The following is an 8871-nucleotide window of genomic DNA, read 5'->3' on the forward strand; positions in this document are numbered from 1 at the left end:
AGTTACACTGGTTGTGTATTCATATATGAACATAGGAAAGTTCTGTCCAACTTATTATACTGTCTTTCCTATTCCTATTCCCCCTCCCTTCCCTTCAGTCCCCTTTGTCTAATCCATTGAACTTCTTTCCTCCTCCCTGCCCCTTACTGTATGCTAGCATCTGCATATCAGAGAGAACATTTGGCCTTTGGTCTTTTGGAATTGGCATATTTCACTTAGGATGATAGTCTCCAGTTCCATCCATTTCCTGGCAAATGCCATAATTTCATTTCTCCTTATGGCTGAGTAACATTCCATTGTGTATATACCACATTTTCTTTATCCATTCATGTATTGAAAGGCACCTAGGTTGGTTCCATAGCTTGGCTATTGTGAATTGAGCTGCTATAAACATTGATGTGGCAGCATCACTGTGGTAATCTGATTTTAAGTCCTTTGGGTATATACCAAGGAGTGGGATAACTGGGTAAAATGGTGGTTCCATTCCAAGTTAAAAAACTAAAATTTTTAAAAGTCTCCCTAAAGTATACCAGCAGTTTTGCTTTTTGCCTTGTGAAACCCTGAATGCTAAAAAACAGAATTGCCATCAATTTAGGATCTTGCTTTTCTTCCAAGTCTTCATCTAAAACGCCAATTTTCCTTTTACAGCATGGCCCATGTAGACAGCAGATTGATCCAGATATTTTTGCTTTCCATTTATTTCTTCTGCAATTTCCCAGCTTTAGCACCTACCCTCAGACCTCCCCAGCCCTTCTTTCCTACCATTTACCTTTGTTCCTCTAGCAATTTTTGGTCATTGTTTCTAGTTGTTTTGTACCTATAGTTATAAAAAAATTCTGCTTCCACATTTGTGCTTTTTTCTTCTTTTCTCCTGGTGGTGCTGGGGATGGAATCCAGGGCCTTGCCTGTATTAGGTAAGCACTGTACCACTGAGATACACCCCAGCCTCTCTTTCTAAGGCTTTATATGCGTTGGTTTTTCTGAATCTTTTCAGACTCTCCAGAAAGCTTGCTACTCATGTGCCATTTTCTTCAAGTTTTATTGAATATCTCCATAATATTCTCACATGCAATGTGTTCTCAAACAACCCTGACTAGGGGTGAAGGATTATAAATTACTACCTGCAGGCAGCAAAGCACCTAGGGGCAATAAATTAGCCATTACCTTATTCATTCATACTTGGTCAGTTTCTCTTAAAATTAATTTGTTAGCGGAGTCTACTTCAGCTTCCAAATTCCTAATCAACTCTTGCTTTACAGAAAACAAAATTACTTCTACTCCCAGAGTATCTGGGATTACAGGTATACGCCACGAAGCCCAGCTAAATTTAACTTTTGAAAAAAATAGGTTATTCACTTGCATGATTCAAAAATCAAAATAAACACGGTTCCTATATGACTTATTTCCTTACCTATTCCACAGAGATAACCACTTTTACTTATTTCTTATGTTTATTTTCCTATTTCTAAGCCAATGCATCCAAACCAATATGAATATATTTCTTATGTCCCTGTCCTTGTTTCTCAGAAAAGATAGCATCCACTAGTCTCTACCTTAGTGTTCTCACTTAATAATAAAGCGTGTTGTTTTTTATTTTGGTACATAAAGCATTTTCTCATTTTTAAAAATTGTCTTTTAATTTTATTACTATCCAAAACTGGGCAGAGGAATGAGGTGGAAGGGATCAATAACTTGGGGGAACAGGTGGGTGGCACTATCTTACTCAGGAAACACAGGACTTTATAAGATTTCAAGGTGGGCTGGGGTTGTGGCTCAATGGTAGAGCACTTGCCTAGCACGTGTGAGGCACTAGGTTTGATCTTCAGCATCACATAAAAAAAATATATAGTTAAAAAAAAAGATTTTTAAGGTGCAGGAACTGGGGGAGAGAAGAACAAGGTATCTTCCCTGCTAAGAACTGGCAACTTAGGGCAATACTATGGGTCCAATGCTTCTGAGGGGAGGGTGGCACTGCTCCTAGTAATGGGTCAATTTCTGCGACCAACATGGCTATTAGCCTAGGGAAAGTAACAAACTGGGAACTGAGCTAAGTTAGTTTCCTTCTTCCAACAGGAGACATGGCTGGACAGGATTGTGCAGACTCAACAAAGTGAAACCAGCCAGTAACCAGTCAGTGTCCAATTCCACTCATTAGGCCTGAAGGTCCCCTCAGCAGGGACAGTTCTTTCTGGTCAGTGACTTCTGCTAGAGCTGGAATGCTCTGGGGGTAAGGGCAGTAGAAGTTGTCACGTAGCTTCACAGAGAAGCTGAATGTCACAAAGGAAGATGTCTATTAAGTCACAGTCCATCTCCTGCACAATCTGGGAGATAAGGTGGTTCTTCTGACCAATCAGGATCCTCACATGAGATTCTCTGGGTACCAGAAAGTTCTGTTGGATTATCAGCTCCCCACTTGGTCCTTCCACTGTCTTCTGCTGCACATTGTAGGGCACCTCCTGGGGCAAGTACTCTTAAGAGTTTCTCTTAGATTTTGCTGGTACAGATCTCTTTAGGTGTCGGGCTAGTGAGGACTCCACTGTGGAACTCCCAGGCCTCCGGTTGGGCCTGTGCCAAGAAGTTTTGCTTTAGGATCTTCATATCCTCTTGCCTTAGAGCTGACAACATGAAAATCTCCTAGAAGTGGGGCCAGCTAATCCTCTGAGCATTTTCCTCAGACTGTGTATTTAGGTCCTTAGCTGCTGGCCTAGGACAATGGGTGTCAGGCCTGCCTCATGTTGAGCTTCTTTCCATTAACCGAAGAAAATTGAATAGTGATTATCTTGTCTCTAGAAAATAATGTTATGGAGAATGCATTTTCATTTATATTTCTTCTTCTTCAGTGAGAGCTTCTGTGAACTCCAGGAGAACTGACTTCTGCTTCAGGCAATCTTGTTCAAGATAATGATGCTGGGGACCTGGGAGAACTCAGTCAAGCCCTGGAGCATGTAGGGGCTGAGCTGGTTTCAAGTCCACTTGTCTGGGACATCCACAAAAACTATAACAAGATTAGCAGGGCTGAGGTTGTGGCTCAGTGGTAGCATGTTTGCCTAGCATGTGAGAGGCACTGAGTTCGATTCTCAGCACCACATATAAACAAATAAATGAATAAAGGCCCATCGATAACTAAAAATAAAAATAAATTTAAAAAAAGATTAGCAGATCCTGTGCTCTTCCATGGATCTTCCAACAAAGAGAGCTCCAAATGGTGCTTTTTCTGTTTAACAGGACTGATGATTTCACGTGTGTCAAGTAGAATCACCTGAATTTCCTTCTCTGTGATGACCCCCAGAGCCTGGCAATGAGTAGTGTGTACCTTCTTGGAGACAGGGAACACTTTTAGGCCCAGCAGCTGGTTAGAGAGCCTTGACTTCCCTGCATTGGGGGCTCCCAGGAGGACCACTCGTAGAATCCAAGGATTCTCAGGCATGTCAGGGGGATGAACCAAGAGGAGATTCTGCTCATCACTATACATGGACCCCTTGGTGGCACATGAAGTCAGCAAACTATCAGGCTGAGAGACTCCAATGAAGTGGTCCATAGCTGAGCCCTGGCCGTAATGGAGAGAGGTTGAGACCAAGTGGGGACTAGAGAAAGCAGCAGCTCCCACACAGGACTTACACCTCCTTTGACAGCCTAAGAGTGGATGAAGTGTGCCACCCATTCCCTCACCATGTGGGGACCCAGATGCCAGACTCCTAACCCAGCATGAACAAGCCCGGCCCCACACCTCATTTTCTCATTTTTTGATAGCAAAAATAGTGTTCCACTGTATGACTACATCATGATTTTTAATTAGTCACTGATAAACTGGGTTGTTTCTAAATTTCTGCTGTTATAAACAATGCTGCAGTAACCTGACATATGTGTCAAGAAAATTGAATAGTGATTATCTTGTCTCTAGAAAATAATATTATGGAGAATGCATTTTTATTATACTTTTCTCCATTTCTAAATTTACAATTAATATGTATCATTTTTATAAGGAAAACCAATAAATGTTCTTGTGTTTATAGGATATACTTTTTAATTATCTAACTCCATTTGCAAACAATGGTTTTTAGTTAGAATTCTTAGAGCTGTTGAAAGGTGGAAGTCTTATATCTTGGTGTGTACAGCAAACTTAAGAGAGTGGACCCAGTCATCTAAAAGTGGCTTTATGGGAGTTGGCTAAGCTTCCAAAAGCAAGTCTCTACACTCACCAACTCCTCCCTCAAAATAAAATAAATGTCACCGAAGTACCAGAGGCCCTTTTTTGAACAATGAAGGACAATGGAGATCCAAGATGGTTTGCATGTATCTATTCTCATGACAAAATGTCTCATGACATTTTGTGGTGCTTATTAAGTTCCCTAACTTTATTATCTGCTGCCTACTATGACACGAGGCCATCTTAAAATAGCTTAACATTCCCCCACACCAAAACAAAATAGTATATTTGGGAAGAGAAGATAGTGGCTTTAACTTGCATTTCTGTGGTTGTTGATAAAGGTAAAGGTGATTACCTTTTTCTGTTGACCGATTATTAGGGCTTCCTCTTCCAAATACCCATGTTCTTTTATCTAACCATGTTTCTATAATTTTCTGCATTGTCTACTGTCATTTTCATTTTGACTTATTGGAGTTCTTTATATATTTTAAAATGTTTGAATATTACATATGTGTCAAATTCTTCACATCCTTGATTTTAAATTTTGTTTTTTTGGTATCTTGTATGATACCAAACTTTTAAATATTAATGTAGTATAGAAAGTTGGCCATATACTATATGGTATATCAGCATAGTAGAGGAAAATGAACTTTTTAATAAACAGTATTGGTGTGATTTGTTAGGTAGGCAGAAGAAGAAAAAGTGGGATCTGATATATTCCAAATAGATAGGAGATTTTAAAGTTAAAAAAAAACTAAGCCATATATGTCTAGAAGGAATCATAGACAAATTCTTCTGTAACTCAGGAGCACAAAAAGCTTTCCTAACTAGGACTCAAAAATCAAAAGCAAGAAGGAAAAATACTGGTAAATTTGACCATATAAAATTGAAAAAGAAAACCACATGCCAAAAACACCATAAAGTGAGGTAAACAACAAATGTAAAATGGGGAAAAATATTTGCAACTTGTATCACAGATAAAGGTTTAAATCCTTGAATTATCTGTTTAAAAACAGAGAACAAAAAAGGCCACCTACTCTGGAGAAAAAAAATGAGAAAGAAAAATGAACACACATTTCAAGAAAAAGAAATGCAAATGGCTTTAAGCATATGAAAAGATGCTCAACCTGCTGGTAATAAAAGAGATGCAAATTAAAGTTACACTAAGATACCATTTCTCATCTATCAGATTGGCAAAATCCAAAAGTTTAATAACACACTGGCTAGAGCCTCTGGTACAATGTTGAATAGAAGCAGTTAAAATAGACTTTTTGGTCTCATTCCAAATGCACTCAGTATTTCACCATTAAGTATGATGCTAGCTTAGGCTTTATAGAAACCTTTTATCAGATTGCAGATATTCCCTTTTATTCTTAGTTTGTTGAGTCTATATTTTTATCATAAATAATTGTTTAATTTTATTAAATGCCTTTTTTTTCTGTATCTCTGAGTGATAATATGGCTTTTTTCCTTTATTCTGCTAATGAGGTGAAATGCATTGATTTTCAAATGTTAAATGGATCTTGTATTCTGAAATGAATCCCATTTGGTTATATGTAATGTCCTTTTTTATGTATTGATGGATTTCATTTGTAATTTTTTTTTCTAGGATTTTGGAGTCTGTTCATTGGGAATATTAGCATTTACTTTTCTTCTTGTAATGTCCTTTTAGGTTTTAGTATCAAAGTTAAGATGGCTTCAGGAAAAAAGTTTGGTAATGTTTCTGCTGTTTCTATTTTTTGTAAAAGTTTTAAATAAGAATGACATTATTTCTTCTTTAAATGTTTGGAAGAATTCACCATTAAAGCCATCTGGGCCTGGAGTTTTCTTTAGGAGAGGCTTTATATTATGAATTCAGTTTCAATAACAGATATAGGAATCTTTGGATTTTATTCAGATTTTCTATTTCTTGTTGAGTAAATTTTGGTAAATGGTGCTTTTTGAAAAATTTCTCCATTTCAAGCAAATTTTCGTATCTTGCCTTTCCTGTACTAACTGTATCTAAAAGTAACCAAATAGTTGATGAGGAAATATTGTTTAAGCAATTCAAGCTTATAAATTATTTGTTCAAGATCAAAATTAACTTAGAACACTGCTATTTTATAACCCCAAATGAAATAATAGATCTAGGCAGTGATCGTTAATGGTTGTTGAAAACATTAAGTTATAAGCTGGTGGGAAATTGTATAATAGCTGACTTATAATAGCTGACACCTGAAGCCACTGATCAATTTTAGCATCCTCAAAAGAGAAGTAACCAGCTATTATATGTCACTTCTTGAAACACAACATTAAGTGCACACTATTACTTATGAAATATTCTTGCTAAAAAACAAGAATCAGGGTTGGGGATATAGCTTAGTGGCAGAACATTGCCTGGCATGTGGGAAGCCCTCAAACAAACAAATGACAGCAACAAAAACCTGATCATCTGTAGATTTAACTGCCAGTTTATGGATAATACAGGGGACAAAAGAGGGTGTTAACATGACAAGGATGCAATTGCAAAATCCAAAATATAGGAAATTCTCATGACCTGGTTTCAACAAATAATTTGTAAGGAAAAAAGAAAAAGAAAATGGGTCCAATAATCAAAACTAACAGCAACCAAATACAATATCTGAACCATGTTTACATACTGATTTGAAAAAAAAAAACAGCTGTAGTAAAAGGGAGAAAAATGAGATAATTGGAAAAATTGGAACAGTGAGAGGATGTTTGATATTACTAAGGGATTATATTGTTGATTTTTTTGGTGTGATGACAGTAACAGTATTTTTTTTTTTAAAGAGTCCTTACCTTTTATAGATGCATACAGAAATGTTTACTAGTACTAGGCACAATAGTGCATGCCTGTAATTCCCCCTACCAAAAGAAATACTTACTAGTGAAATATATTTACTAATGATATATCTTGGATACACTTCGAAATAAATTAGGGGGCTTGGTTAGAAGTAGTGGGAAAGTGTAGCTGAAATAAGACTGGCCACGTGTTGATAATTATTGAAGCTGAGCAATGAGTATATGGGGTTTCATTATATTATTCTACTTTGACACATGTTTGAAAATTGCCATAATAAAAGATTTTTTAGGGGGCTGGGGTTGTAGCTCAGTGGTAAAAGCACTTGCCTAGCATGTGTAAGGCACTGGGTTTGATCCTCAGTACCACATAAAAATATGTAAATAAAATAAAGGTATTGTGTCCATCCACAACTAAAAAAACATTTTATTAAAAAAAAAAGTTTTATAGAACTGTAACCGGGCTGGAAAACATAGGTGCCATTCACAGACTAAAAATTTGTGAAATTCAGGATGTCTGAAGCAGATGGGATCAGACTAGAAGAGGAAGCCAGAAGCCAGGAAGCCACAGATCAAGTCATCAGAAGGGTTCTCGCCAAAGGGAGAAAAGGTGGTTCGTGGCTGTCTGAAGTTTTCAAAATTTATTGGCACGAGTAGAGACATTTAGACTCCTTTCTTTCCACCATGGCTTCACTGGAACAGAATTGCTTGCAGGAAAAGTCCATGTTCTCTTAAAAAACAAACAAACAAACAAACAAAACTGGCCCTAATGAGGATGTCAAAACTTGAGAGAGAATTGGCACTATCCCAGGGACAGGGAATAGAAAACACAAAAGGGCTTCACCCTCTAGCTTTCCATGAGGTCCTTTATGGAACTGCACTTGCTCTCCTTCCCCCTCCCCCACCCCATCTACCTACAAGGAAGCCCTCCTGCTGTTAATAATGCATGTTGCCTTAAAGAGCCTGTGTCCAGCCCTTCTCTTCAGGGACAAATACTGCATGATTTACCTACATGTGGATCTAAAAAAGGCTAACTCATAAAAGTAGAGAGTATCGTGGTCCTTACTTGGGGCTGGGGGGCAGGGAGGGTTGGGAGGATGTTGGTCAAAGGATACAAAATTTTAGTTAGGCAAGAGGGATGCATTCAAGAGATCTGTTGTACAATTATGACTACAGTTAGTAGCAGTGGATACTGGAAAATAGCTGAGAGAGGATTTCAAGTGTTCTCATCAAAAAAAAAATGAAGTAGGTGAGGTAATGCATGTTAATTAGTTCAATTTAGCCATTCCGCAATGTATACATGTTTTGAAACATCATGTTGTACACCATAATTATATACAGTTTTCACTAGTCAATTTTAAAACAATGACTAAAAAAAGAAAGAAAAGGAGCCACCTGTCAGGAAAGCAGGCCAGAGCTGCTGCAAAGGAAACCCAGTACGGCTCTCTATATTAACTAAAGCAGTCCTTCTATTCATAAAACTAAACAGAAAACCATGAATTGCTAGATCTTTAAAAAAAAAAAAAAAAAAAAAAACCCAGGCCACAAAAAGAAGACTCCAAGTCAACAGAACCAGGCATTTCAGGGAACAGAAAAAAAGAAAAATACAGTCTGCAGTACATTCCCAGCATGTGGGTGGCCCTGGGTTCAAACCCCAGCACTGGGGAAAGGAAGGGAGGGAGGGAGGGAGGGAGGGAAAATAAAGACTGCAATGAAACATTCAGAGGTACAGAGAGAGTTCCTAGAAAATAAATGAATAATTATCAAACTAGTTATTATATGAACAGACTAAATGACAGCCAAGTTTTTGGTCTTTTAAGACCAAATTGGTGGGAAGTAAAATTAAGGAACAGTCCCAGAAAGTAGAACAAACAGAAAATATTAAAAAGCTGTAGTGGAAAAATCTAGATGCTCCAACAACTAAA

General features: G+C 37.6%; 1 pseudogene; it reads right to left on the reverse strand.

The window, feature by feature from the left end:
* Positions 1-2246: 2246 nt before the first annotated feature.
* Positions 2247-3732, reverse strand: LOC114086051 (GTPase Era, mitochondrial pseudogene; annotated as a pseudogene).
* Positions 3733-8871: the final 5139 nt, after the last annotated feature.

The sequence above is a fragment of the Marmota flaviventris genome, chromosome X, assembly GCF_047511675.1.
Source record: "Marmota flaviventris isolate mMarFla1 chromosome X, mMarFla1.hap1, whole genome shotgun sequence".
In the NCBI taxonomy this organism is placed as follows: Eukaryota; Metazoa; Chordata; class Mammalia; order Rodentia; family Sciuridae; genus Marmota; species Marmota flaviventris.